Source organism: Myodes glareolus, chromosome X (assembly GCF_982192425.1).
Source record: "Myodes glareolus chromosome X, mMyoGla1.1, whole genome shotgun sequence".
In the NCBI taxonomy this organism is placed as follows: domain Eukaryota; kingdom Metazoa; phylum Chordata; class Mammalia; order Rodentia; family Cricetidae; genus Myodes; species Myodes glareolus.
In genome coordinates, this window is record NC_142053.1 from 29,848,886 (window position 1) to 29,859,063 (window position 10,178).

Below are 10,178 nucleotides of genomic sequence, written 5' to 3' on the forward strand. Positions count from 1 at the left end.
TAAGTTTCTGTGAGATTATTTGTGAGCTGGTGGCCAAAGAAAAATTTGACTACGCTGGATATGGGACTTCCAGGTTTATCTGACCATCTAAGTGTCTCCCAAAGCAAATCTTTTATGGACATAGCTGTTAAAGACAAATATCCCCAGCCTAGCTCTTTATTTAAGTTAGAGACTAGGTTGCAGCAGGAAAATATGATTGACTTGGGAACTTCCCTGGCCAAAGATCTGGTAGGCTGATACAGTTAGATTTCGGGTGTATCAAGGAAAGGGAAAATATTTTTTCCTGTTCTTGGCTTTTCATTAGAATCTGTTCTTTTACTGGGTTTAAATATCTGTATATATTAAAAAGTCATTTAAAGCATACAAAAATGTGATTACACTGTGCATTTCTCCAGGCAGAAAGGTTTGGGGAGGGAGGGGGAGGAGAGGGAGGGAGAATGTGAATGTGTGTTGGGGGCGATGAGGGCAAACAAGACTGGTGGATGTGAAACAGAAAGAAGAAGAAATTTAAAGGTTCCTTCACAAAGTTCTTCAGTAGAGCAGAAGGTAAACACATTTGATCGGGAGATACAAAAGATTTGAGAAGGACGTGATCGGCTCCCCCAACAGCTTACTCTCCAGAATGTACTGCCATGCAGGCTTCTGGATCAGTATAGCACTGATCAGAGTCCCACTACGAAATAGATAATAATGGGTAACTTGATAGCAATTGGAAGAAGGTTTAGTTACAAAGGGATCCTGTACAAAAAGCATAAATGTAGGGAAATGCAAATAGTACAGTAACCCAGCCAATAAGGGTTGAACACTTGCCACTTCCTAGACCCCAGGGGCAGGTATGGGGTGTGTAGAGTTGTCTGTCTGGAGGAGAGTGATGGCTTCATTGAAGGGTTAAGAGAGCCTAAGTGATAGGTCGTCATATAGAGAGAGGAAAAAGGAGACTAAATACTCAGTCTTCTTCCCGCTGTCTCCTGCTAGCAATTCTTCTCAGTCAGATCATGGAACAAAACTAGCAGCTACTGATGTGATCCATGCAGGTCAGCCTCCCAGGGAGGAATACAGCATGCAGAATGGTAAACATGTATCTGGGAGATTAAAGAGCAGGTACCTAGAGCAGCTGTCAGGTGGAAGTTCTGTACAGAGATTCTTTGAAGCCTGCAGAATATAAGCAGTCCCAGAACGGACTCCAGTCCCAGGGTCAATTTTACCTTTATACCTACTCTTTTCTGTGCCTGTTCAGTCAAAAGCATTGACTTAACTGTGGTCGGAAGCTTTTCTCTCTTCTTCACTATCCATTCTCTTCGTTAATGTTCCGACTTTTCTAATCCACCATCCTCTGGTACAGCATATTGAATTATTTTGCTCACGCGTAACAAAACAAACCAATGAACAACAACAGCAACAAAATCCAATTTCGCTTCAGGAGAAAAGGGGCTGTGAAGTCTGAATATAATTTAGCTTCTGGTATAAGTCATGTCCAGAAACTCGAATACGTCATTAGGGACTAGTTTTTTCTTCTTCAGATCTCCCTCTGCTCTCCACGCTAGCCTCATCATCAGGCTCACAATCAAGACAGGCTCAGTTCGGGCACAAAACTACCAGAATTACTAGACTGTGCCCTAAGAGCTAATGTTACCTTGAAAAGTGAAAAGGCCTCTCCTGAAAATTCAAATGAAAAATAAAAATTTGAGTTCCTTCAAACTTTCTACAAAACAGAAAGGGGATGAACACTAACATATTCATCCTGAGAGCCCTGATACTGGAAAAGAGAACAAATTATACTTATTTTCCACAGAGATGGTGAAATTCTCAATGAAATCCTTGAAAATTGAATTCAAAAACATATTAAGAGGGTCGCATCAATGACCAAGTTTGTGTTATTCCAAAGATGCAAAATTGTGTTTACAGTATGTTAATCATTAAGTACAATTCAACACATAAGGAGACTTAAGAACAGAACCCTCACGATCATTTAAATTCATTCAGAAAAAGGCCTTCCACAAAGGTCTAAATCTTTTTCTGATTAAAGATCTGAAAAACTAGAGATGGAAAGTACATGCCTTGGGACTGGAGAGATGCCTCAACAGTTAAGAGCACTGGATGTTCTTCCAGAGGAACCAGTCCAATTCCCAGCACCCATGTGATGGCTCACAACAGCTTATAAATGTAGCCCCATGAAATCTGAAGCCCATTCCCAGTGTGCAGACAAAATACACTCCCACATATAGAATTAAAAATTTAATAACGGGGTGTGGTGGCACACACCTTTAATCCCAGCACTCGGTAGGCAGAGACAGGCAGTTCTCTGTGAGTTTGAGATCAGCCTGGTTTACAGATTGAGTTCCAGAACTGCTAGAGCTACACAGCTGAGGCCCTGTCTCAAAAGAGAGGGGGGGAGAGAGGGAGGGAGAGAGGGAGGGAGGAAGGGAGGAAGGGAGGGAGAGAGGAAGGAAGGAAGGAAGGAAGGAAGGAAGGAAGGAAGGAAGGAAGGAAGGAAGGAAGGAAAGAAGGAAGGAATATGCTTCCATGTAATGAAAGCTATACACAACAAATCTATAATCAACATTATCCTAAATGGGGAAAACTTAAAGCACGATTAATAAAAACTCAGAGAAATTGGTGTTCAACCTGAAGACCCCCAAAAAAAAAGCAACCAGCCACAGTCACTAACTCTTACCTCAACCTCAGTCCAAAATGGCCATCCTACCTCCAGGAATCTCAGAATGAGACTGAACCTGAAAGTTGTCTTCTCCCGTTTTATAATCCTCTCTAGTTCTAGGATTAAAGGTGTGCACCATTACTATCTGGTTTCTATGGTAAATTAGTGTGGCTACTGGGATTAAAGGTGTGTTATTGCTGCCTGGTCTATAGGGCTGACCAGTGGGGCTTTTTTACTCCTCTGATCCTCAGGCAAGTTTTATTTATTAAAATACAAATGAAATGCCACTACACAAACTGATAGCATTTATTATAACATCGGGAACAAAACAAGGTTTCCACTGAATCCACTCATTCAATTCAGTGCTCAGGTTCTTAAGACAGGAGAAAGAAGTAAAAACAATACAATTAGGAAGAAGACAAATTATTCCCATTTACAGATAACATGATCTTATACTTAAAAAGATACATAAATGTCTCCACCAGAAAATTCTTAGAAGTGATAAACATTTTTTTTTGCAAAGTAACAGGATACCAAATCAATACACAGCACACAAGGACTAGTGGGAGAGGGCAATGAATGAAAATAAAGTACAATGACATGTGTAAGAAAATGCTAATGATGTCTTACACCTGTAAGAATAGCCAAGATCAAAAACACTGATGACAACTTATGCTGGAGAGGATGTGGGGTAAAGGGAACACTCCTCCATTGTTGATGGGAGTGCAAACTGGTACAGCTGCTTTGGATATCAGTATGGCTATTTCTCAGAAAATTAGGGAACAACGTTCCTCAAGACCCAGAAATACCACTTTGGGGTATATACCCAAAGAATGCCCAATTGTACCACAAGGACATGTGCTCAGCTATGCTCATAGCAGCATTCTTTGTCATAGCCAGAACCTGGAAACAACCTAAAAAAAATCATACTGAGTAAGGATCTAGAAAACATCATATTGAGTGAGGTAGCCTAGATTCAGAAATATCGTATGTACTTGCTCAAAAGTGGCTTTTAAAAATAAAACAAAGAAAAAACAGCCTATAATTCACAATCCCAGAGAACCTTAGACAACAATGAGGACCCTAAAAGAGACATACATGGATCTAATCTACATGGGAAGTATTCTTCTGGAGACTTTGATGTAGTTGAAGAATATATAGTTATAGTTTTCCTAGTTATGATAAAAGATAAAATAGATACAAATATTGTAACTGTAATTTTTGCTTGATAACTATTTTGTGTAATTTTACTATGTTAAAGTTAAAACCTTCCTTTTTAGTCAAACAGAAAAGAGGATGTGATGTGGGATTCCCCTCTGTATGCTGTGAATACCATTGGTTAGTAAAAAAAAAAACTGTCTTAGGCCTGTGCAGGGAAGAATATAGGTAGGCAGGTGAAAAACTAAATTGAATGCTGGGAGAAAGAAGGCAGAGTCAGAGAGAAGCCATGTAGCCCCACCAGAGACAGACACCAGAGCTTTACCCAGTAAACCACAGACTTGTGGCGATACACAGATTAATAGAAGTGGGTTAAATTAAGATGTAAATGTTAGCCAATAAAAATCTAGAGCTAATGGGTCAAGCAGTAATTTAAATAATATAGTTTCTGTGTAATTATTTTGGGAGTCTGGGTGGCCAGGAAACAAACAAGCAGCCTTCTACTACAAATATACATGATGTTTTGTCTAATCCCTTTTTAAAGTTTAAGATATTTTAAGTGAATTTATTAAACATATTTGGTAAGATAATTTTTTTAAAAAAAGAAAGAAAATGCCAATGACGAAACCTATTAGTTTTTATTCTAGTTATAAAAACAATTAAATTAAATTAAATTAAGTAATTTTAAAAAAATGTTCCTGAGTCCCTATTCCCTTGAATTTGTTCAAGCCCTTGAACTTACCTCTGTGGACATCATGAAAAATTCCTCTGACTGCCATGCTTGAATCTCCTGCCTCATAGGTTGGTATCAATACCATTTGAATTGCTTGAATTAAAAGTCTGGAAAAATTGATCCCTTCTAAGAAAACTGAATTAATCTTACCAAACAAAGGAGAGTGGATGGAAATGGTATACAGGATGGATATCTACTACATTCCATCGGGGTCCTGTCAAACCCCATACCATCTTCTGTTTGTTTACACCCAAACTTTTATACTAAAGTTTTTTCCTAATTTTTACAGAAAGACCTCCAACAAACAATCCTTTCATCCTAATCTAGCATTTTTTCAACCCTTTTTGATCAGGGAGAAAGGAAGTGGGGAAAGAAGAAAGGATGTGGAGGAAGACAATGAGGAAAGACCTTGATGTGTTCTGTTTTGTCTTTACCAAAGAAAATACATAAATATTCATTTGCGTCTTTGTTCATAGAAAAGAGATATGCCTTCATAAGACAGTTCACTTAAATTAGAAAACTGCTTTGACTCTGGTAAAAATAAACATGTGGTCAGGAAGTATATCTAGGTGGTACAGCATTTGCTTAACCTAATCCCCAACACCATAAAGGAAGAAGAGGAGGATGAGGACAGAAAGCTGATTTTTTTTTCAGTAAACTAGTATTAATTGTTCAGTCTTAATGTAGCTGCCCATTAGCTCCATAATCTTTTAGTGTATCCCTTAGGATTTTCATAGCTAAAAGACTGTCAAGTGAGGAATAAGATGAGGATGATACCTTTCTCCTCTTTCAATCTCCTGAAAAAGTCAGTTGTCTCTCTATACAATAGTAAGAAATAATTATTTTAATTAATAGCACAGAGGCTGTAGAGATGGTTTAATGGTTAAAAGCACTTACTGTTCTTGCAGAGGATGCAGGTTCGATTGCCAGCACCCACACAGGGGATCACAGCTGTGCATAACTCCAGTTCCATGGATTCGGCATGCTCTTCTGACCTCCATGAGTACAAGGTACACATGTGGTACACACACATACCTATGAACAAAGCACTTAAAGATATGAAATACAAAAAAATAAAATATAAAATATATAAAAGAAGTTTAAAATTAATAGAACAAGACCACTTAAATGGATTAAAATAATACTTGGGAATGGAGAAAGATTAGCAAATGATGTGCACACTGAAAAGGGTACATGGCAAATCTATACTCAACGTTATACTAAATGGGGCACCTGAGAGCATTTACTCTAACATCTGGAAGAAAACAAGGGTTTCCACTACATTAAAATAAGGAAGATCTAAATACTTGGGCTGGGGACGTAGCTCAGTGATAACATATCTGGTATACTGGACTCCATCTTCAGTCCTGCCAAAGAAAATAAAATGAAAATATTCACCAAATTGATCCATAAAGTCAATTCTCTCAAAATCTCAACCATCGTTCCCTCCAGAATTTAGCAAGGAACTCCTAAAATTCACAAGGATATGAAAGAGACTTGAATATCTAACCTTGAAAACTGAGTACAAAGCTGGAAGGTTTACCGTTTCCAGCTTAAACACTTACTTTGAAGCTGGAGGAATTAAAACTAGGGAGAAGTAATATAGTTGCTGTCATGGAAAAGACAGATCTAATGGGATGTAACTGTGAGGTCAGAAGGAAACCTATACAACTATGGCCAGCTGATCAAGACAAAGGATGCTATGACTTCTCAGTCATCAAAGAACAGGCTCTTGCTGGCCTCTGCACTCAGAGACAGGCTCCATCCCTCAACAAAGGCAAGGATAAACCCCAGTGGCTCAATCTGACCTGCCTGGCTAACACCCAGGCCCACAACTGGGTCTTGGTTGACCCACCCTAGCATCTACCCAATTTGGATCCTGCTAGAGCTCGTGAAGGGGCTGGTCCTGTGAAACAGTGCCCACAATGAGGATCCAGTGAGGATGGTGTACAAAAAACAGAGGCCTTGAATCAGACCAGTGATTCGTTGCTATGAACATCCACCAGTCAAGCTGATGGGACAAGAGGTATACTATATGACACACTGAAGCCTCCAAAGCCATCAAGAAAGATGAAGAGATGATGGAAAAGCAAGAGAGAAGGAGAAGCAGAGATTTTTCTGTTTCTGGTATGGTTTTTGTTCTGTTTTAGTTTATTGGGTTTTTTCTTGCTTTGGTTTGCTTATTTGTTTGCTTTTTTTGCTTTCATGGAGGAGAAGCAACAGGGGTGAGGGTGGAATATGGAAGGACCAGGAGGCGAACAGATTTGGGGTGCATGATGTGAAAGCCACAGAGATTCAATAAAGAAGTTTTTGGGGAAGAAAGGGTTTATTTGGCTTACACTTCCACATTGTAGTTCATCACTGAAGGAAGTCAGGACAGGAACCCAAGCAGGTCATGGAGGAGAAGCAACAGGGGTGAGGGTGGAATATGGAAGGACCAGGAGGCGAACAGATTTGGGGTACATGATGTGAAAGCCACAGAGATTCAATAAAGAAGTTTTGCGGGAAAGAAAGCATTTATTTGGCTTACACTTCCACATTGTAGTTCATCACTGAAGGAAGTCAGGACAGGAATCCAAGCAGGTCAGGAACCTGGAAGCAGGAGCTGATGCAGAGGCCATGGAGGAAGCTGCTTACTGGTTTGCTCCTCATGGCTTGCTCAGCCTGCTTTCTTATAGAATTCAGGATCATCAGCCCAGAGAGAGCACCACCCACAATGATCTAGGCTTTCCACCATCAATCACTAATTAAGAAAATGCCCTACAAGCTTGCCTACAGTCCCATCTTATGAGGGCATTTTCTTAATTGAGGTTCCTTCCTCTCGAATGACATAGTTTTGTGTCAAGCTGGCATAAAACTATGTGGCACATTCCTATAATTCCAACACTTGTGAGGCCTCCTGGACCACATTGTGAGAGACATACAGACACAGACAAACACAGAGGAAAATACAATCCAAATATAACCAAATACAGACAAAATGTGGACACTGGTCAACATTAACAACATCGGTACTCTGGCCTAATCACCTTTCTTACCCTCACTATTAAGGCCCCAACATCAAGACACAATATGCTCATTTGTGTAATCCCAGGAGAACTCTCTACAGTACCCATAGTCACTGGTAGGTGACTGAGCTGGAGAGATGGCTCAGACGTTAAGAGGCTCTTGAACAAATGGCGCTGGAATAACTGCCATTCAAAAGAAAAAATTTTATATTCCTTACACCATATACAGAAATGAATCAAAGGTCAGAGGAGAAAAGTTTGTGAAACAGCTGGGTGGTGGTAGCACACACCTCTAATCCCAGGACTTGAGAGGCAGAGGAGGGCAGATCTCTTTGAGTTCAAGATTATCCTGGTCTGCAGACATAATTCCAGGACAGCCAAGGCTATACAAAGAAACCCTGTCTCAAAAAATTTTAAAAAAAGGTTTTAAAACTTTAAAATTCTTAGAAAAATTATATAAATCTTCAAGACCTTGGATTTTTTTTATTTTTAAAGCAAACTTACTTTACAAACCAATACCAGTTCCCTCTCCCTCTCATCTTCCCACTTCTCCACCTTCTCCCCATCCCACCCCCATCCACTCTTCAGAGAGGGTTTCTACAAACTGATTTCTTAGGGTTGAGTGTGGTGACTTACTCATATGCTCTTAAGAGACGGAGGCACAATAGTCATACATTCAAGGCCATCCTGCCTCAAAAGAATCAAAAGATAAAGTTTTGAAATATGATACCAAAAGTATAAGTAGTCAAAGAAAATCAAATGAATTACACTTCATCAAAATTAAAACCCTCTGTGTGGTCAAGAAAGTAAAAATATAACTCATAGATTGGAATGAAATACTTGCATATTATGTGTCCAGTAAAAGTGGGATATCTCTGGTATATGGAAAGGTCTTTTAACTACAAAAAAGTAATGCATCTAAAGATGTGTCAGGGTTCTAAAGAGGCATTTCTCTAAAGAAGATATATAAATGAACAATAAGCACATAAAAATATTCAATATCATTACCCATTAGAAAACTGATAATCAAAACAATGACAAGATCTATGCTGATATTTGCAATCCCCATTGAACTAATTTTTGTGTATAATATAAAAGAAGGGATGAATTTCATTATTTTTCTTATATGCGGATATCCAGTTTCCCCAATACTATTTATTGAGAAGTCTGTTCGTTCACTGGTGTCTGTTCTTAGAAACAATGTCAATATTAGTTCTCTATAACTGTATGGATTTGTTTTTAAATCCTTTATTTTTTTTCCACTGGTGTATATGTTTTCTCTTCCCCCGATGTGATGCTGTTTTGAATATTATAACTTTGCCACACAGTTTAAAATAGGGAGTCTCTTTGGGGAATAAATATGGGACCAACAGAATGTATTCATACTTGTCCAGACTAGTCTTAGTTACTGATACTTCTGAATTTCCAAACTGCCAGCCAGTAAAGCCAACATGCCTCTCTTCAATGACATTGCTACCTCAGGTATTCAACTGACCATTTGGTGACTGTCTACAATGTACCAGTTATATTCTGGATGTACCCGAAATTTGTTTTTAGCAGCAAAAATATTTATCCATGTATACTTTTGCCTTTCTTAAGCACAGGTCAGTACACTACCATGTGAATACTTAACAGAGTGTATAATTGATTCAACTTAAAGTTGAATTCGACGAAAGGATTTCCCACATAGCAAAGAAAGAATTAGCCTGTGATGATGAGCCGCACAGATTCCATACCATATACTACCACCACAAAAGTGAGTGTTGTGTGTGTGTGTGTCCTATGTACTATAAGATATTTGACAGCATCCTGTGTTTCTATCTACTAGGCTCCACTATACAACCCTCCCAATTGTGACAAACAAAAAAAGGGGGAGTGTTATGCCTGTGGCTGTGTGCTAAGAAGGCTAAGATATGTAGTTCCATGTCTCACTGGAATGAGGAATGTAGATAAGAATCTGGTTCCTGATACCCTCCCACAATAAAGAGAAGCTGATGAGAAATAGCCTATGATAGCAATCCAATTATATTTTTAGACAGGATCTTGCAATAACGCCCAGACTTTCCCTCTTCCTGACTCTGCCTCCAAGGTGTGCAATCACACTTAGTTCTTTTAGTGTTTGTTTGTTTGTTAGAGGCTTTCTGGCCAGGCTAGCCATGAACTCAAGTCACCCCACGTCAACTTGTCACCTTGTCAATTCTGACTATAAATGGATAGGTACAGTGATCTCTGATTAGGAATAACATGATAATAGAGGATCAAGCCAGTCAATAGATGGGCCATTGAATCAGTCAATGGAATAGCTGGGCTCTACGGAAGAGAAAAGGAAAATGTATTAGACAGTGTTCTCTAAGAGAACAGAACCAACAGAATGAAATATATATGCATACATATATATTTATGTGACATATATATACATACACACATGTGTATACATATATATGGATGGAGATTTATTAGAGTGACTTACAGGCTGTGGTCTAGGCAGTTCAATGATTACTGTCTCCTGATGGAAAGTCTAAGAATCAGTAGCTGTCCACTCCATGAATCTGGATGCCTCAATATTCCCAACCTGGTCAGAGAATTGGGAAATTCCTAGAGAGCTGATGGGCTTCAGTTTACT